General features: G+C 41.1%; 1 long non-coding RNA gene across 1 annotated transcript; it reads left to right on the forward strand.

Annotated features, from left to right (window-relative positions):
- The first annotated feature begins 304 nt into the window (after window positions 1–304).
- On the forward strand, window positions 305–5,283 carry LOC120543773. The gene is made up of 3 exons (XR_005636394.1): window positions 305–338; window positions 3,152–3,325; window positions 5,237–5,283. It is a non-coding gene; the product is annotated as an uncharacterized LOC120543773 (long non-coding RNA).
- The last annotated feature ends 16,660 nt before the right edge of the window (window positions 5,284–21,943 follow it).

Consider the following 21,943-nt stretch of genomic DNA (forward strand, 5'->3'; position numbering starts at 1 on the left):
TGGAGGCTCTTCTGAGGCTGCTGCCAGTGGTCAAAGCCTCCAACAAAGCTCTGTAAGTGGGATGTATTCATCATTAAATATTTTATTCTATATATCTACTCTCTACGCTATCTTTCAACTGGGGAAAAAAATAAATAACTATTTCCTTAACGTTGTCTCTCCAGACTGAGTGGCTGTAATCTGTCAGAGAGAAGAAGTGAAGGTCTGTTCTAAGTTCTCAGCTCCCAGTCCTCTAGTCTGAGAGAGCTGGACCTGAGTAACAACAACCTGCAGGATTCAGGAGTGGAGCAACTGTCGGCTGAAATGAAGAGTCCACACTGCATACTGGAAACTCCCAGGTCAGATCAAGTTATTGTTTGTTTGAGATATTGCTATAAACTTTAAGCTTCACTTAATTTAAATAGCGCATCTCATATCAGGACTAAAATTTTACAATTTTCAGAAAATCGTTGAATTTTTTTTGTATTTTGTTTTTATTTATAATCACACGTCATAAAGCATGAAATATGAACTGTGGCTGAGATCTAGAAATCCTTTATATTTTAAAGGACAATTCCGGCACAAAATGAACCTAAAAATGCATCAGAACACACCGAAGAGACAAGACGTAATACGTCTCCATAACAGCAGGCGGCGCTAATCTGTGTTGTTGCCCAAAAAAAGAAAAATGGCACGATTGGACGAACGCGCCACGTGGGTCTGTTTTCTCCAGAAATTCAAAGACAAAGACTGTCATAGCAGCTTGTTCAGAATACGATCTCATATTGTACTAATATAGTTCACCGAAAGGTGTTACTGAAAACATTTTCAGCGAGAAATAGTTTGCTGCATCTGTCTTCATTTCAGCTCAACAAAGGTCAGTTTAAAAGATTTTCCTCAGATTTTGAGAGACTCTAGTCACGCTCATTCCACTCCCAGTTTCCGGGTTAGCACTCTACCAATCAGATGGGTCATTTGAGTCCGACTGCTGGCAATGCCCGCCCCACCGACATGTCAAATCAGCCAAAATGAAGGCCAACGGCCCCTCGGACTGACGACAGCACAGAACATACCGAACAGACTTGAGTCGCTGACCTTGCCTGACTGTCCAACGGCCGATTATCGGCTCTATGTGTCCGAGCCTTAAGGGTTAATAACATACAGGGTTCATACGTTTTGAAAAAAACTGGAAAAGTTATGGAATTTGAAAATTGCAAATTCCAGGCCTGGAAAGGGCCAAAACTTGTCTACATTGATTATAGCGCACCCTAATGGCCAATCTTCGCCAGATTTCAGAGGAGGCTTTTCTGAGGCTGCTGCCTGTGGTCAAAGCCTCCAACAAAGCTCTGTAAGTGGGATTTATTCATCAGAGCCCTAAGGCATCGTCCAAGATGACAAACGGCATCTCTGATTAGTATTTAGATAATTTAATAACGGTTTAATGTAGCTGCTTACTGACTTCTCTAAGGAGTTAGCCATCACGGGGGTGTCTTTGGTGTCTTTGTAGCCTTTACAGAAGGTTTTCAATCCAGCCTGGAACTTAATTGTGCCTCTTTTCGGAGTTGTTCAGCAATAAATCCAAACTCTTACATCCAAGATTTATCCACTTGATGTCCATAATTTATCACGTTTTCGGTCATTTCTGCCGCTAGCTCTGTGCTACTGTCTAGTATAAATCTCCCATGATGCTTTGCGAGAGTGTGTTGACATTTGGGAGGCAGGTCCGTCACACAAAGCCTATGTAGTGGAAAAAGGAGTTCACTCCAGGGATTCCGAGCAAGAACAAAGAGTAAAGTGAAAAAGAGAGGTAACTCCGGTCTATTACCGTTCTACAGAGAAGAATGGCGTCACTGTTGTAAATAGTTGTCATTTATATGAGTTATAATGTTCATTATGTTTATTTTTGCACTGGATGACTCCAAATATATAGAACTGTTGTAGACAACACAAATGCTTGTGTAGAATTGCTGTGTGTGTGATATCAATAAATATGACATTATTATTTTGATTATTGGCAAAATAGTGTATATATTTTGTCAACTGTATAAGTTATTTTTATTTCTTCACAGTTTGACACCCAAGACATATGGGAACTGATTTAGACAGGAGATTGGCTTAGCTTTTATTGCTCTGTGTGTGATATCAATAAATATCTGTGAGATTCATTTTCCGTTTTATTTATTTGTCTTTAAGGTCATTCAACCTTTTTTTACATTCAAGTGACCTCACTACAGCACAAATATTGTAATAGCCCAGTTTTTCCTGAAAAAAATGATGTACATTGATTGACTATAGACAACAGGGTTGATGTTTTACAAGCTTTTTTAGAAAATAAAACCAGACGGACAAGGAATTGTAAAAATGGCCTCATGGTGATGAGCGTTAAATACTCTATTCTATATATTTACTCTCTACGCTATCTTTCACCCGGGGAGAAAAATAAATAACTATTTCCTTACCATTTTCTCTTAAGGCTGAGTGGCTGTAATCTGTCAGAGAGAAACTGTGAAGCTCTGTCCTCAGTTCTCAGCTCCCAGTCCTCTAGTCTGAGAGAGCTGGACCTGAGTATCAACAACCTACATAACAACAAACATGAACATACCACTATACCATTGATAATAATAATAATATAATAATAATAATAATAATAATAATAATAATAATTTAAAAAACACAGCAAAAACAATAGGGATCCCAGCACCACTGGATCTGGCATCGATGCTGCTTTGCAGGCGTCGATCCCAGCCCCCTCAGGTTTGGACCCCTACCTACCAACAGTCATACCCCTAAGTACCTTAACAGATGTGTTGTCGCAAGTTATATTGTCAAGATTAGATAAATAAAAGCTTAAATCCCTGGGAGCTAACGTTACTATAGCAGAATGTTTCAGTCCAGTCTTTGCTGTGTAGAAAAAAACTAAATCCTAGGGCACAGATTGTGAATCTGTGTGCCAGTTTAAATATCTGTTGGGCTTGGTTCTTTTTTTTCAGCTGACATGAAGGGGCTCCGTAGATGCTCACTTCCATTGTGGCTTAAAATCGACAACTTCCGTTGTAGCTTTTGAACTTCCGATGAACCATCTCGGCCACTGTAAAAATTTACCTGGACAACAAACAAACATGGCGCCACATCTTGACAGAGGGTTCCTGTGTGTTGTTCTGTGTGTTTTCAGTCTGTCAGGATGTCTGATGTCAGAGGAAGGCTGTCCTTCTCTGGTCTCAGCTCTGAGCTCCAACCCCTCCCATCTGAGAGAGCTGGACCTGAGGTACAATAATCCAGGAGACTCAGGAGTGAGGCTACTGTCTGAGGGACTGGAGGATCCTCTCTGGAGACTGGACACTCTCAGGTAGAAACACTGGTAAACATAAAAAGGAGATATTTGTGTAGGAAGTCTCCAAGGAGATCATCTATAGCTCCCTATTGTTAATATTGTATGCAGTTTGGACACATCTCTGCATGGTAGAGAAATTGTCTGTCATTTTGAGAAATATCCCAGTGATCAAATTATTACCAGGATATCTTTCATTTCTACAGACATAGATCCAGTACAGGTTTCACTAGCTTAGCAGAAACCAATGTGCTGTCTATGCTGTGACAAGAGTGTGTGAATGAATGTGATCAATCAGAGACGTACACTGACGTCTCGACCAATCATTGTGTAAAGTGCCTCTTGTGCTGGGAGAGCACAGTCACTAGAATAGGAGCTAAAAGGTCTCTTATTCTTATTCATATTCTTTATTTATAAAGGACAACACACATTAATCAACATTTCTGTAAATGTGCCAGTGTTAGCCAGCCAGTTAATTTTCAACTGTAGTCCTTTTGGCCAGATGATTTTAGACCAGAGCAGCTTGCAGCCCCAATACATTAGTACAGGTTAAACTATACAGACAGAAGTCAACAAGACATTAGTACAGGTTAAACTACACAGACAGAAGTCAACAAGACACCACACAGACAGCTAGAGCAACAGACAAGCTGTCCCTGTTTGCCATGCAGAGCCACAGGAAGCAGCAAAGCACCAGCATATTTACACATCAAACAGCATCCACATTTAGTACAAGAAATCATGCAAGCATCCAAAAACAGCCAAGCAACATCGGCCACAAGCCATCCTCTAACACTGTTCAACCATGCAAAACAGTAACAATCCATAACGAAAAGATAAAATAAGCTACATCACTCATGAGGGATTATAATAGGACAAGTTAATATGATGGTAAAAATAGTTAATATACAAATTAATTATTCATACATATCCAAGAAATGCGGGGCGAGCTAAGTTTGATACCAGGCAAGATATCAAAACATTAAAAATGTTAGCAGGAGGTCAGCAGTACTAACAACAATAATAAGCCAGGTCTTGAGACTTTTTGTAAAATTATGGTAAGTGGTGCAGCTTCTTGTTTCATTTGGTAGTGTTCCACCTATTAGAAGCTCTAACAGAAAATAAATTTTGACTAAAGGAACTGGACCTGTAAGGGGTTACACAGTCCCCTCTCAGAACCGACCGAGTGGTTCTAGTCTTAGTTTTTTTGTTTAATAAAAGAATTGAGTGGTGGAGGAGCTTTACCATTTAAGATCTTAAATATTAGACAGGTGTCATTGTATTTGATTAGATTTTTCCAACTAAGGATGTCATATTAGTTAAGAATTTTACAATGATGATAAGTATTGTGTTTTCTGTCTAGCACTTTGAGGGCCTGTTTATACAGAGTGAGAACAGACTTAAGGGTTGTATCGTTTGCTTGCGTCCAGCTTGTCATACGATATAGTAGATGAGGAATAATCATTGAATTCAAATATAATTTTGCTGCTGAAGTTGTTAGGCAGCTTCTTATATATACATACAATTGGCGATATTGTATTTAGTTATTTGAATTACTTTTTTCACTTGTTTTTTGAAAGACAAGTTGGAGTCAAGGATGATACCAAGATATTTGACATGAGAGACAACTTGAATATTCTCACCAGACACATAGACTTTGTGCTCACGATCTGAAGCGGAGTGTGTCTTTGAAAAAAACAGTTTTCTTTACATTTAGACACAGGTGAGAATTTTCAAGCCATATAGTTACATTTTCCATTGCAGAATTAAGTTTAAGAGTCTCAAAACACCTGCAGTGCAAAAACAACAAAAAGTTGGGTTCTCAGAAGAATACAAGTTCCTCTGGTCTGAAAACGTCTAATATGTGTGTGAGAGTGATTTAATGTCCATGTTTCAATGCTGCTCTGACCCCCCCCCTCCAACTTTCAGGGTGGAGCCTGCTGGAGTCAGATGGTTGACACCAGGTCTGAGGAAGTGTAAGTGTGTTTTATAATTTTATTCATCAAACTGTGACATCAGTCATTCAAACCTCTGAAGTCATCATGACGGCTTGACCGCAGTCAGCCTCTGGCTTTACCGTAATATTACATCTACAACAACCGTGTTCCCGACTTCACCTGGAGCTCGCAAATCGAAAGTAAAGTCTGTTTGTCTCTGCTGTTGTCTGTCACAGCCTAACATTTAACTGACATTAGTTAACCTTAGTGCTTGTTTTAGCAGACCTCTCTAACTTCAGTTAAGTTAACTTTAACCAGCCCGGTTCTTTCTGAAAAACAACGGCAAATAGAAACAGACTAAGTAAACATGCTTGCTGACTGGGAGTTCTGGATGAACTCATGGAAGACATTACCGTACGCTGGCTGTGTGCTGAAGCAAATCTACCAGCCACTTGCATATTTTACCAGCACTTTTCTAGTCGAAGGTGCTAACTTTGGACCCTGATTCAAGTCAATCAGCAACAGGCAGCGGCAGTTGATGGTGGGAAGGGGTGGAGGCAGCTTGTGAAAGTGCCGGTCGGCCAGTAGTTATCTGTCTGTGAATCTGGAGGGCAGAGCTTCCGAAGGGGGGGGGGGGGGGTTGTAGCTGTTTGCCAGTTGAATTCAAATATCAACAATCTTTTCACGAGTGCAAATGTGCAAAAAAACTTTTTACCAGTTTGAACATTGAAAATCTTGTCTTTGTAATGTATTCAATTGAATATACTATAGGTTAAAAAGGATTTTCAAATCATTGTATTCTGTTTTTATGTATATTTTACACAACGTCCCAACTTAATTGGAAATGGGGTTTGTACTAAGACTCAGTTCTTACCACAGCGGCCTGATGTTCAGGTCTGACCCACTGCTGCATGTCATTCCCTTGCTTTCTCTCTCCCCTTTCCTGTCTTTAGTTGTCATATCAAATAAAGGCCAAAAATGCCCCAAAAGTAATTAAATAATCAAATAAATAACTGCAGCTGTGTTGTGTCTTGTTCTCTCCGTCAGATTCCTTTGAACTCACTCTCGACACAGTGCACAGACAACTCAAACTGTCTGACGACAACAGGAAGGTGACACGTGTGGAGGAGGATCAGTCTTATCCTGATCATCCAGAGAGGTTGACCCCTGGCATCAACTGCTGTGTAGAGATGGTCTGACTGGTCACTGTTGCTGGGAGGTCGAGACGAGAGGAAAGGTTGATGTAGCAGTGACTTACAGAGGAATCAGCAGGAAAGGAGACCGTAACGACAGTTTGTTTGGATATAATGATCAGTCCTGGAGTCTGAACTGCTATAATTATACACATTATACACACAAATACACACACTGACTTTAATGGAAACCTAACGACTCCGCCGCTGTTCCGGAGCAGATCCACAGCCGTTACCCAGCTGGTGGAAATTGGTAGTTACTCACCGGAGAGACTTTCTGGCCTGTGAGTAGACGTGTTATAAGCTGTATAATAAGCTGTGTTATAAGCATGTATTTAGGCTGATTTAAAACCTGCGTCACGTTTTCTGGATTCTAACTAAATTAAAACTAGCTGAAAGAAAACATAAAATCAGCTCAGGACTGAGAAGAAGTATGACTTTATTTAATCTCACCCATAATCTCCATAAAACATTTGTATTGTACTGGCCTCTCAGCTGATTTAACAGCTGATTGGTTCAAAATCGACTCAATATGATGACATATAAACTTTTTATTGATTTTGAATTGGAGGTATTTTAACTGCTATTTGTCTGATTTAAAGGCTTATTCTGTATAGACCACATGTTGTGTGGCTGATAGTTATGTTTAGAAGTCAGAGAGACTAAATCTGTTCAGATTACAGATCATCTACAGTCTGTTGGTAATTAAAATCAACAGATTGCGTGTAGAGCATTTTCACAGCTACTCTGTCATAATAAAAACAACTGGAGACTGTGTACACACTGATATATGGGTCTGAAAACCTTTTATTAAATCGGAATCAGACCACAGTGTTTCTGTCACTTCCTGTTCAGCCTGAAGGCTGCTGGAATCAGCTGGAAACTGACTTGAGAGCCGATTTTTGTCACCGCCCCCAGCTGCTGCCGCCTGCTCTCGTCCACTTTACAGGCGAGGCGTAGCTCATCTTGAATGAGCCTATTCATGGCATACAGGAGGCGGGACGCACAGATCCATCTCCCCAGGAACAAACGCTGTGTTGGGGGGGCAAACTCATATGATGCGTAATTGATCCTGTGGATGATTTGTAGACTATTAATTGAACAAGGTGTACCCGGTCCACCAAACACTGGGCCGTATTGACTGTCTTAATTCTACACATATTTCTGTTACTGTAGTCCTATTTACTATTTCATTATTTCATCCATGCGTGGTGCAGCTGATCCATGCGCACTGTCACCTGCTGTGGAGACGCTGGCCTCACTAACATCTCCTCCTCTGAGTCTGGTCTCACTAACCTCTCCTCCTCTGAGTCGGGTCTTCCTCGCGCTGGACTCAGTTTCACTGAGCCTACTAACACTTAATAAATAAATGGCATTACATCAGTGAGTTCACACTGCTTCTTGTGCGTAATTTGGACTGACACTGAGATACATGTTGTTCTTTAACTGGTGTGGCGCTGCCGCCGACATTTTTTTAAATTTCTGCAATGGTTCGGAGTCACCATTTGCCACACTTGGCATTTTCTTTTATTGCTTATCCAATATGACAAAACTACAAAGAGAAAAAACTATTCTCGCCTCCACCCCCCCGTGATCAGCACCTTACAGTTTTTTCCATCTGCAGAGGTATTACCAGCTGTGATTGGACAAAGAATTGGGGGCGCATTTATAGCCTTCCATATTAATTTATGGGAGGAGGCAAGGCGGGGTCGGTGGCTCTTTCACGTGCGCTCAATTTCACGTTGATTGTCATGTATAAAGGAAAGGTGTGCAGGACCGCCCAGTTTTATACATGTGAATATTTCTGTGCGTTGGTACTTTTTGAGTTTTGGCCGTACGCCATCTTCTGGTATGAAAGCTGCGCAGTCTTTTATACATGAGGCCCCAGCAGTTTGGGAAAATAAAAAGCGCCATTCAGAATTGTTTTCTGCTGTCTTTCTCCATCATGCCTGCAGGCTGCACAGTGCTGGCCCAAGACTTTTGTGGGGCCCCAAGCAGAATTTGGTTTGGGGACTCTCCACATTGTAGTGTTGCCACTACACTTGGCACTAAACCAACTTATGTTTGTAAATATCAGTTTAAGCACTCATAATGTGCAAATAAGCATTTAAAGACTAATATGAGACCAATTAGCAGCAACCCTATCTTTAAATAGATCAGCTCTATTATGAGCTCTATTGTGAGACATTTCAAGCGCTCTTGGGGGCACTCGGGTAGCCACGGGGCCCTAACCAGCCGCTTAGTTCACTTATGCGTCCAGCCGGCTCTGAGCCTGCAGCAGTGGGATGTGTTACAAGGAAGTATGTCAGCTTGATGATAAGTAAAGGTGCAGCAAAGGGTCAAAATAGTAGCCTGTTAGGCATGAAGCGAAGCCCAGTGAAATGTAAAATAAATTAATAAATGGCGGCATGCGATTACAAAAAATGAAACACGTTATGCTCGGCCCTTAATTGCATCACCATTAAAGTGTTATTGCTGACAGCCCTAGTTTATAGTTAGATTTAGCCGTGAAAAGGTGACTTTGAGCCGGGTACAGAACAATGTGAAGGGGCGGTCCTTTCAGCGGCCGTTACAGTTGAGTTTAACCGACAAAAAAGTGAACGTCATGCAGCGACAACAGTTAAGTTTAGACACCAATATGACTAGTTAAGATTAGAAGAAAAGAGGGTGGTTTGGATTAAAACACCCCCAGGACATGAACACCTGTTTCCTGGGTAAAAGTCTTGTGTTTTCTCCTTAACTTCTTCAGGACATGAACACCTGTTTCCTGGGTGAAAGTCTTGTGTTTTCTCCTTAACTTCTTCAGGACATGAACACCTGTTTCCTGGGTGAAAGTCTTGTGTTTTGAGCGCCAACAGCGGCGAAGGCCCTATTGAAACTGAAGGAATTATTATTACACCAAATGAATTGGCTTTTTGAGGGCCTTAACATATTCAAAAACTCAAGTCTGCATCAATTCTGGTGAAAATATGCGTATGTTAAGGGTTTCGGGAATAGGCGCACATAAATGGCTCGCTAGCGCCCCCTACAAAGTAAAAAAAAAAAATGTTGCCCCTGCAGTGCATTTAACGTAGACTCACGAAACTCGGTACACATATGTAACATGTGAAACTGTACAAAAAACGTCATTGGAGCCATACCCTAAACCCAACAGGAAGTCCGCCATTTTGATTTCAAAGTTCGAAATTAGTACGATTTTGGCCATTTACACGTCTCTCCTCCTAGAGATTTCATTCGATCAACTTCAAACTCGGCCCCGAAAACTTTTCGTCAGACGGTGTGGGCGTGGCGTGGCGGCCATTTTGAGTGTTTAGCAATGAACAAAGAAGTTGTTGTAACTTGAGTGTACGTTGTCGTATCTGCCTGAAATTTCTCAGGATTGACAAGGGTCCAGGCCTGAGGACATTTATAGGCCAAAATTGACTTTTGGTCATAGCGCCCCCCGCTGGCAAGAGGAAATGCACCTTATATGACAAACATCATCTGATTTACATGAAACTTATAATGTGTGGTCAACATGTTATACTGAGCCGCCCCCTATACTTTAACCACGCCCACTTACTCAGGCCACGCCCCCTTTCATAACATTTGAACCATTTAAGGTAGAATCTTGTGTGAGGTGTCATTGAACTCAGCAGACAGTTCCTTTTTAATTGGTGATGGTTTGACCTGCCCCCTATGCCTTAGCCACGCTCCTTTTCACAGATAATGAACCGTATGACGTAGAGCCTTGTGTGAGGTATCGTTGAACTTGGCAGGGAGTTCCCTTTTCATTGTTGACGATTTGCGGTGTCTGAGGGCCGCGAAAATGCACGGTCGCCAGGACCCGCAAGGGCCCGTCCATCGCTGCTCGCAGCTTTAATTATTATTATTACTATTATTGGGGTTTGTGTTTCTTTACACATTGTTGATTGGATCTGGATATTAAAACAACAAAACACCATCAGGAGATCTCTACTTTACACTGACAAGACATGTTAACAGCCACTTCCAACAGGGGCCCCTGGACCCTCATAGCCCCTGGGACCCTCAGAGCCCCCGGACCCTCTGGAACCTCAGAGCCCCTGGACCCTCTGGACCCTCAAAGCCCCTGGACCCTTAGAGCTCCTGGACCCTTGGGGGCCCCCTGGACCCTCAGAGCCACCTGGATCGGGACCCGTTCAGTAAATCTGTCCTGGAGACACAAAATAAAGCTAAAGAGAACCAGCACACTGGCCTCAGATCTGCAGTCTGCTCTTTATATTTCTGTTCATGGAGAAAAGATGTGAAGTTCAGAAAAAGAAGAACATGTTCTCCCCTGGCCCAGGTCCCCCCTGCCCCCCCACCCTGGTCCCTTGACCTCCCCCCGGCCCTTCAGGCATCTGAGTCCTCGCTGCTGTCGCGGCTGATCTCGATCTGCAGCGAGGGCAGGTTGTCCAGCCGTCTCTTCTTGTTCCTGGTGGAGACGCACTCCTGTTTCTGTTTGATCATGGCGCCCCACATCTTCTGCAGCATCAAGTCGTCTTCCTCCTCCATCTCTTCTTCTTCTTCCTTTCTGGCGCCGCCGGCGCCCTCGCTGGCGTCCTTCCTCCCCGCGGAGGAAGAGGAGGAGGAGGAGGAGAGGAAGAGGCTGGCCGGCCAGCTGCTGAATCTTTTCAGATTGAGCATTAGTCTGGGGGAGTCTGCTCTGTATTTTCAATTCCACAAGAGGCGGGATCAACGGGCAGAGTTCAAATGACTCTGTACGCGATTGGACCAACCAATCAGATCAGAGCAACAATCTGGGTGACGTAGCAGCAACAGCGGCATCAACCGGTTGCTGTGCTTCGGTGGCCGCCATGTTGAATGTAAACAAGAAGCTGCTTGGTGGCTTCTCTATCATCATCGTGTTAAACTGGCCAATAGTGCGCCAAGGTAAGAAAAGCCAGTTTGTGATTGGTTCCTGCAGATTTGTAACGGAAGCAAGATAGATAAACGTACAGATTTCCAGCATGAGCTACAGGGAGGAATCAAACCTCCGGCAGATCGGGCTGTCTATATAAAGTTACTGCATTTTTATTCATTTTGTCGGTAAAAGACTGGGAAATAGTTTCCTAAAACCCCCAAAGGAAGTTCAGTTTACTTTCTCAACTCTTAATATTTGAGAAGCTAGAAGTTGAAAACAGCAAAAAGAGACACAAATGTATTTCATATAGTGTACAATATATAGTTTTTTTAGTATATATAGTACATAGCAGAGGTTCTCAAATATGGGTATTTGTCCCCGTAGGGGTACTCTGGAGGACTGCAGAGGGTATGTGTCCCCCTAGGGGTACTCTGGAGGACTGCAGGGGGTCCGTGTCCCCCTAGGGCGACTTTGGAGGACTACAGGGGGTACGTGTCCCCCTAGGGGTACTCTGGAGGACTGCAGGGGGTACGTGACATTTTATGCAAAATGTTTTTCAGTTTTGTTGCTGTTGTTGAAGTTTGTCACCTGTTTTTGAAGGATTTGTCATTTGTTTTGACCGATTATTGTCTTTCTTCCTTACTTTTAAGTGTATTTTCTGATTTTTTTCCAAAGTTTTTGTCACTTTTTTCAAAGTTTGTCGCATATTTGAAATCTTTTGTTGCCCTAGTGTTGCCTTCCTTCTTTCTACTGTGTTTCTTTTCTATGTTTTTGATACTATTTTCAACCTATACTAAAAAAAACTATATACTGTACTATATACCAGTGGTTCTCAAGCTTTTTTCAATAATGTACCCCTTATGAACAGTGTTTTTAAGCCATGTACCCCCTAACCAGCGTGAATAATTTTTGATAGAAAAATGTCTGTATAAAGAGGAAGAATGCAGTGATGTCAGAGATAGATTTAGCCTTGGACCTGGAAAACAATTAAATGATGATGGAAAAAGGAGAAAAAATTCAAATAAGCGACAAAGTCTCACGTAAGTTCATGCTGGCATTACGAAATTAAATCTATTAGAACGTGATACCATTACGTTATTGTGAAGATTTACGTGTTGGGGTCATGTTTTTTAAACTAATGTATTTCAATGAGAAGCATCTTACGTAATCACGGCACGAAACTTTCTGCCACTCGGCTGCAGGAGAGAAGCTGGATACAGCTTTGATACTATTGGTATTTTTAGCCCAATAACCACTGTTTTAATCAACATTTATTCACCAGATCTTATCACGGTTTATATGTATTTCTTTTAATGTTATTATTTCGGTCTATTTCGGCCAGGGAAGCTGGATTGCTTTGTTGTTTATTGATATTTTTAAAACTATAACGCTACATCTTTCAACATGTATTTAGCTGTTATCATGGTATGCATTTCTTTATTTTAATAATATTATTTCGGTCTTATTACCGGTGAAATATTACAGTAAATAAGACAGAACAGGTAGTAGGCTACGATACTGTAGGCTACGATATGAGCCGAGCTGGGCACATTCAAAGCCGATGTCCCACGATGCAATGCAGGCATTCATTCACAGAATCAGACGGCGATCAGCGGGTCTATAACGCCAGTATCGCTTCAATGTACGTTAGGGATAATGTAGAGCATTGTTATAGCGAATACAACAACGACGGGGCGATCAGGACCCCGACGCCAATCTTCTTCTAGCGGATTTATTAATAGCTCTCCTCCAGGGGGAACAGAACTGCGTCCATGGCAACGCTCTGCTATGCATGGCAACGGTGTGTTATACTTAGCAACGGTCTGTTATCAAGAAAATAACAGACCGCATTGTACATTAGAATATACGCAAGCCATGTAATAAATATACATAATCAGTAGTTTTGTCACCAGCAACAACACGTTGCTCAGTTTTGTTCCAGTAAGTTATGCACTGTAATAACGTTTAAAAAAAATCAGCTGAAGACTCCGGAAGAGACGTCGTAATTACCGCTCGGCGGATAGAAAAGATACAAATACATAATATTCGTAATATTGATGTTTTTGTCTAACGTTGTATTTGAGGAGTTAAACAATAAAGATAGTATCAATAATAAAAATCAATAATAAAATCCTCCCACCCACCCCGGAAGAACTACAAGTGCTCAAGCTTTGTAACAGATTCTGGGCCATGTCTATAATGGGACTTGTAAATATATTGGTATATTTCTCATAACTAGAAGTTGGTAGTGTAGAATTCTGTATACACCCTGGGGTTTTTTGGGATGGGGAACACACTGGTGTCATCAGATTTTAAAAATAGAATCGTTAAATAGGTGAAAATAGCTTATTACCATATTTAACCCGTCTCCTTGAGATCGCTGTCCTCTTTATATGAGTTTAAACTCAAACTAAAGTTTTATTTCTTGGAGCGTGCATTTCTCTAAATTCTTATTTTTATTTATGTTTTCTGCTGTATGAAGGATGTTTTATTCAATTATCTCTCCTGACTCTTGTTATGTGAAGCACTGTGGTCAACTTCTGTTGTGTTTACTTGTGCTATACAAATAAATGAAATGAATGAATGAATGAAACTCCTCATCCTCGTTGAATGAGATTGTTGGTTTGGCACCACATTCTGGTCTCTATTTTAGCAGAATATGCAAAAGTATTTGTGTCTGTGTGCAGTAGGCTGAGTGTGCCAAAAATGCCAAAACACGTTTGTGTACACATACCCATACAAAGCTATACATCTCTGTGAACAAAAACCTCAGCAAAAATCTGCTTAAAATGCTTCCTAAAACTAGCCCCTTCTTAATTTAGAAAAGGTAGTCTCAGTAAAGGCTACAAAGATTATAGCTACAAGCTGTAACCATGCTGATATATATGAGGATCATCTTCTGAATAATAATGAATATGATAGGCCTACCATAAATTATTTTTAAAAAAGTCAGTTATTTAAAACAAGTAATGCAGTGTGATGTTAAATCAAATTAAGTCCCACACATAAATATCCTCATGTTTTTTTTCCCCTTTAGTCTTTGCTATTAACATTCATCAACTGCAAAATTAGAAAATTGCATTTTTAAATAACTATGCATGGAAAATAAAATGAAAAATGCTTCTCTTTGTAAGTAGTTTATTTTGTAGCCTACAAGTCAAAACAAATGCCCATTAGTCCAACAAGCCATTAGGCTGTAGTTCTAAACACTCAACTGTAGTTTGTTTATATAGGCCTAGTATTTTTCTGCGACAAGGCAAATCAAAGTGCTTAGCATAAAACACAATTTTTTCATTATTGGTATTTTTATTGTATAAATTCTCACATACAACGTGCAGCAATTTGTTTTATTCTTTTACGTGCAGCAATCTTTTCTATCCGCTGAGTGGTAATTACTACGTCACTTCCAGAGTCTTCAGCTGATGTCATTTAGCAACAGAAGGTGCTACACACATAAAACCAGCTGTTATAGAAAGCTCTGGACCCCAGCTATCATGTAGATATGGTCTCCAAAGTTTATCCACTGTAAGCACTGTCAAATATGGTAATAAGCTATTTTCACCTATTTAACGATTCTATTTTTAAAATCTGATGACACCAGTGTGTTCCCCATCTTAAAAAAAACCAGGGTGTATCCAAACTTTTACGCTACCAACTTCTACTTATGAGAAATCTTGTGGTTTCGGTGTGTTGCCTTGGGTTTTCTTTTATTTCTGTTGTCCCGTTTATGGGTTTCTGTATATTTCTGTTGTGTATATTACTGTTCTGTGTATTGTGTTTTGATTCCTGTGTTCTGTTCCCCCTTGTGTTGTCTAGTGTTAAGTTTCTGTGTTTAGTTGATGCCATGTTTTCTGTCTGTTGTTCCCGCTTCCTGTTTTATTTTGATAGTCTGGTTTTCTGTCTTGTCTTGTCCGATTTACTTCCTGAGTTTTCCCGCTTTTGTTGATTGTCCTGCCCCGCCCTGATGTGTTACACCTGATGTTACCACCTGTTCCTTGTTTGCTCCTTACCTCATGTATTTAACCTCTGTGAATCCCTTTGTGTCTTGTCTGATCGTTTTGTAGCCATTCCCTCTGTTTCTGCGTCAGTTTATTTTTTGTGAATTTTCCAGTCCCTGCACTGCTGCCTTTTCTATCCGCCGAGCAGTAATTACGACGTCACTTCCGGAGTCTTCAGCTGATTTTTTTTAAACCGTTATTACGATGCATAACTTATTGGAACAAAACTGAGCAACGTATTGTTGCTGGTGACAAAACTACTGATTATATATATTTATTACATGGCTTGCTTATATTCTAATGTACAATGTGTCTGTTATTTTCTTCATAACAGACCGTTGCTAAGTATAACACACCGTTGCCATGCATAGCAGAGCGTTGCCATGGACGCAGTTCTGTTCCCTCTGGAGGAGAGCTATCAATAAATCCGCTAGAAGAAGATTGGCGTCGGGGTCCTGATCACCCCGTCGTTGTTGTATTCGCTATAACAACGCTCTACGTGATCCCTTACGTACATTGAAGCGATACTGGCGTTATAGACCCGCTGATCGCCGTCTGATTCTGTGAATGAATGCCCGCATTGCATCGTGGGACATCGGCTTTGAATGCGCCCAGCTCGGCTCATATCGTAGCTTACTGTTCTGTCTTATTTACTGTAATATTTCACCGGTAATAAGACCGAAATAATATTATTAAAATAAAGAAATGCATACCATGATAACAGCTAAATACATTTTGAAAGTTGTAGCGTTACAATTTAAAAAATATCAAACAACAAAGCAATCCAGCTTCCCTGGCCAAAATAGACCGAAATAATACCATTAAAAGAAATACATATAAACCGTGATAAGATCTGGTGAATAAATGTTGATTAAAACAACATAAGCGATTATTGGGCTAAAAATACCAATAATATCAAAGCTGTATCCAGCTTCTCTGCTGCAGCCAAGTGGCAGAAAGTTTCGTGCTGTGATTACGTAAGATGCTTCTCATTGAAATACATTAGTTTAAAAAACGTGACCCCAACACGTAAATCTTCACAATAACGTAATGGTATCACGTTCTAATAGATTTAATTTCATAATGCCATCACGAACTGACGTGAGACTGGGTTGTGTATTCATTTCCGGGATTGTTCCGGAAATGAACACACATGTACAGTACAGGCCAAAAGTTTGGACACACCTTTTCATTCAATGTTTCCTTTATTTTTGTGACTATTTACATTGTGGATTCTCACTGAAGGCATCAAAACTATGCATGAACACATATGGAATTATGTACTTAACAAAAAAGTGTGAAATAATTGAAAACATGTCTTATATTCTAGTTTCTTCAAAGTAGCCACCCTTTGCTCTGATTACTGCTTTGCACACTCTTGGCATTCTCTTGATGAGCTTCAAGAGGTAGTCCCGTGAAAGGATTTTCCAACAGTCTTGAAGGAGTTCCCAGAGATGCTTAGCACTTGTTGGCCCTTTTGCCTTCACTCTGCGGTCCAGCTCACCCCAAACCATCTTGATTGGGTTCAGGTCCGGTGACTGTGGAGGCCAGGTCATCTGGCGCGGAACTCCATCACTCTCCTTCTTGGTCAAATAGCCCTTACACAGCCTGGAGGTGTATTTGGGGTCATTGTCCTGTTGAAAAATAAATGATGGTCCAACTAAACGCAAACCGGATGGGATGGCTGCAGGATGCTGTGGTAGCCATGCTGGTTCAGTATGCCTTCAATTTTGAATAAATCCCCAACAGTGTCACCAGCAAAGCACCCCCACACCATCACACCTCCTCCTCCATGCTTCACGGTGGGAACCAGGCATGTAGAATCCATCCGTTCACCTTTTCTGCATCGCACAAAGACACAGCGGTTGGAACCAAAGATCTCATGAATTCTAACAGTTGTCCAATAGGGCTGTCGGCTGTGTATCAACCTGACTTCTGCACAACACAACTGATGGTCCAAACCCCATTAATAAGGGAAAAAAGTCCACTAATTAACCCTGACAAGGCACACCTGTGAAGTGAAAACCATTTCAGGTGACTACCTCATGAAGCTCATTGAGAGAACACCAAGGGTTTGCAGCGCTATCGAAAAAGCAAAGGGTGGCTACTTTGAGGAATCTAAAATATAAGACATGTTTTCAGTTATTTCACATTTTTTTGTTAAGTACATACTTCCATATGTGTTCATTCATAGTGTTGATGCCTTCGGTGAGAATCTACAATGTAAATAGTCATGAAAATAAAGAAAACGCATTGAATGAGAGGGTGTGTCCAAACTTTTGGCCTGTACTGTATGTATGTATGTATGTATGGATGTATGTATGGATGCATTCATGCATACATGCATACATACAAACATACATACATACATACATACATACATACATACATACATACATGTTTGCATGTTACTAGCAGCAGACCTGTCTTCCCGCTGGCGGCCACCGGGGGGGGTGTCTGTGCTGAGAGTGTCTCTTCTTCTCCTCCAGCAGCTGCCGGTTGTCCATCACATTGCAGGGCAACGTGGACTTGGCTCTGTGACCCCGACCCCCCCACCCGGTTGCTGCACACAACACCACAGAGACAGAGCAGACACAGTAAAAACATGTGGGAACGCAGTCACCTCAGGTGTGATGTCATTCCCAGCTTGTGTGTGTGTGTGTGTGTGTGTGTGTGTGTGTGTGTGTGTGTGTGTGTGTGTGTGTGTGTGTATGTGTGTGTGTGTGTGTGTGTGTGTGTGTGGCTTTGGAGAGAGTAGAGATAACCTGAAATATTCAAAAGTTAAAGCCCTCATCATTGGACGCCACTCCTTCCAGTTCTCAGCTGCAAATGACTGGAATGAACTACAAAAAACCCTGAGACTCAAAATCCTTATCCCACTAACTGCCTTCAAAGCTCTGTCCATGCTCCTGTCCGATCACTGCATGTGCTAATTGTTCCCCGTCTTTCACCCACCGTTTTTGCAAACCCTTACTCCATTATCTCTGTCATGCCCCATTGCATAGTTGCACAGATGCACATCTTCACCTGTATTGCACTACACTATCATATGTGTTTACACTATTTTTGCACTATTCACCTGCCCTTGTATGCTCAACCGTTATTTCTTCCCACCTTTGTTGTCACACAATTTTTGCACATCTACTGCTCTACTTCGCTATCTAGATCACAATCTGAACTAACTGTCTATTGACTATACTGACTCTTTACTACATGTCAGCATTCATACAGACTGTCTATTCTTGCACATTGTATTATTACTGATCTACATCACTACCTAGACCACCTTTTGCACTAACTGTATATTGTCTCTTCTCTACATTCAGCATTTATATAGACTGATTACTGCTTACTGTGTTATTACTGATCTACATCACTTAATAGGCCGCAACTTGCACTAACTGTATATTAACTCTTCACTACACCTCAGCATTTATCTAGACTGTCTATTCATATACATTGTGTTATAACTGATCTACTTCACTAACTAGACCACTAGACTATCTGTTTATTGACTCTTTACACCATCTCAGCAGTGATGTAGACTCTCTGTTCATGTATATTGCATATCCATCGACTTACTGCACCTCACTACGTGCTGGCATTTGTAACGCCCACTTATTCTGCACTTGATGTAGCCTATTGTTTTCTGTGTTCTTGTACTGTATTGAATGTGAAACTGTATGTTGTCTACACTTTTATTGGCCAGGTCGCCATTGCAAATGAGAACCTGTTCTCAACGGCTTACCTGCTTAAATAAAGGTTAAATAAAATAAAAAATTCAGAAGAAACCCTCTCAGGATGTGTTATTGTCCTAGGCCAAACTATATATAACATGTCATCAGCATTTTGATGATAGTTAAGGTGGCGCTAAATCTATTCTATATATTTCACAGATTTTAGTTGCAAATTTGCTATTTACTAACAAAAAGCTGTGATTCATTCATGTGTCGTCCATGTTCTGTGTTTGGATTTTTGTAAACAATATAAACTTAATAACAGGACAATTCAGTAATTTAGTAAACTGGAAAGCCGTCTCCAAACCCTCTGATTCTAAGAAGAGTTTACTTCCTAAAAGCTGAAGTCAGCAGAGTTTTTAAATGAGAAATGAGCTCTGTTGTAAACAAGTGTTGCTGCGTTCCTTATCGCATACTTTTTATTTTTATTTTAGTAAAAACTGCAGCTGCTCTTATAAAAGTATGTACTGTTGGCTGCAGTACAGTACTGCTTACAATTGGTTATTACAAAAAATAATGGTAGAATAGGCATTGCAACAAGCTCAGTATCTCTCTTGAACTGCTCCTCATCCAGGAATGAAGCTAAACTTGATAACTCCTCCCAAACACTGTACATGATGTTTTTAGATCAGAGCTTAAACTAGTCTCACTTCTCAGGAAGAGAGAGAGAGAGAGAGAGACAGAGAGAGAGAGAGAGAGAGAGAGAGAGACAGAGAGAGATGGCAGCAAGAAAAATGATCACAGAACAATACTATGGGTGTACAAAAAAAATCTATTCACATTCGTATCGCGATTCAAGCTCTACCGATTCAAAATCGATTAATATTTTTGTTTTTTAATGTTTGTTTCTTCATTTTTCTTTATTTTTGAATGTTTTTCTTTTTTTATAAATTGTATGTCTACTGCAATCACATGGGAAAAGTAATTACATTTACATACCGTGAATCTTTTTAATCGAGAATTGTTTTTGAATTGAGAATTGTTTTTGAATTGAATCGTGACATTTTCTTAATCGTGCACCCTTAAACAATACCTTGCAATTGTTGCTTCAGCTTGTCCATTTCAGTCTTCAGCTTTGCTAATTGTTCTGCAAAATCAGAGATAGTTTATTTAGTCATTGCTCTAGAGTTGCAAAGATAAATGGATTAGTCATTATTAAATTGTAAAACTCCCAGAGATCTTCATTCTGTTGTATACACATAACTACATGAATAGAAAGTCTTTGGTGTTATTGAGTCAGGCTGTTTGATTTCAGGAAATGAGGGCGTGACCAGTTTGGTCAGGGAGGAGGCTGATGACCTAATGTGATAAAGTTAGTGAATGGAATTTGGCCTGATGGGAAACGGTTGGTCAGTTGGCATAAGTGATTGACTAAAGGTTAATCCTGTGTATAAAACAAATGATTAACAGAGCAGACTGATCTCATGTAGTGGCGTATGTGTGACATGCCAATTCATATGCCATTATTGGCATGTTGTAAAGACACATACTCGCTTTTTAGCGTGTTTATCAACGCCGTTTGGCCTCCATTAACTTACACTGCAATTCCTTGCGATTGCGTGTCAATTTACGCCGTAGCGAGTAGTATTAAACAGTGAAAATCCGCGTAGGGAGGTTGGTCGGGGTGTAGGATGGGTCAAACAACACAGGACTTTCACCCAGGAGACCAGGGATTGTGTCCCGTGTGTGTCATTGTGTACTGCATAGGCTATGTGGAAATGTGTCATTTGTATATATGTAGGCTATTGGGGCTGTGCATTATGTCATTTGTGCATGATGTTAGTACATTGTGTACATTGTGTCATTTGAGCAATACGTAGGCTATTGGGGTTTTGTGGGCAAGAGGCAAGATGGCGCCAGTGTTAGCGAATAGTCGTCTGTCACCGCTGTTTTTGTCACTAGTTGCACAAAATGTTAACCCTCTACTGGTGTATGATCGCCAGGCACTACTGGATATTCAACTCTCTGCCAAAGACCTAGTAAAGTCAGAGTATGGATATAAAACGTTGCCGCCCCTTCTATAGGGGATCCCATCCTACCTGTGCCGACCCACAGCTCCACTTGAAATGCTACCGCCACAGGGGTAAACGCAGCGGACGGCTGGTGAGGATAAAGGCCAATTTCCCGGAGTGAATACTGTGTGGTCTCTCGCCTCTCCATCTTGCGGCAATTGTGGGAACCTGCCCCGGCAGACACCTGGTTGGTACCTATTGTCGGTGTGATTGGGGTGTTGGGCCTACAGCCCCGTGGCCCCTGCTATCTTCGTCCCCTTTGGCGCGGGGTGAATTTGCGAAACCTGCGGCTGTGTGTCGGGTTCCCAGGGCAGTCAACGCCGCAGACCCAGCGGCTCCTGCCAGGTTCGGCCTGGTCAACATAAGATAGCTAGCGAAAAAAACTATTATCCTGAATGACTTCTTCACGTCACCTGGATTGGATTTCTTTATTATGAGAGAAACTTGGATGACTATTGGTGAGTTTAATGCTTTCTCTGAATTATTGCCGCATGACTGTTGTTATTTTAACTCCCCACGGAGATCGGGCCGAGAAAGAGGAATAGCGACTATCTACAAGAATGACTATAAATGTAAACCGTTATTGCTAGAATCCACGCACACAAGCTCTGAACTCAGCTTATTCGAGCTGGGTTGCTCTCACACAGTGCTGTGTGCAGTGGTCTATCGGCCTCCCAAATATAATAAGGATTTAATAAATCACTTTGCAATCTTTTTGGCTAAAATCACGCCTAAATATGACTTTATTATTGTTGGGGATTTTAATATCCATGTGTGCTGTCCTGACAAGCCAATGGCAAAATACTTTTTATATCTTATTGACTCTTTTAATGCAGATGCAATATGTGTCTGGCCCCACACATGAACGCGGGCACAAACTTGACCTTGTTTTATC

The sequence above is a fragment of the Perca fluviatilis genome, chromosome 16, assembly GCF_010015445.1.
Source record: "Perca fluviatilis chromosome 16, GENO_Pfluv_1.0, whole genome shotgun sequence".
In the NCBI taxonomy this organism is placed as follows: domain Eukaryota; kingdom Metazoa; phylum Chordata; class Actinopteri; order Perciformes; family Percidae; genus Perca; species Perca fluviatilis.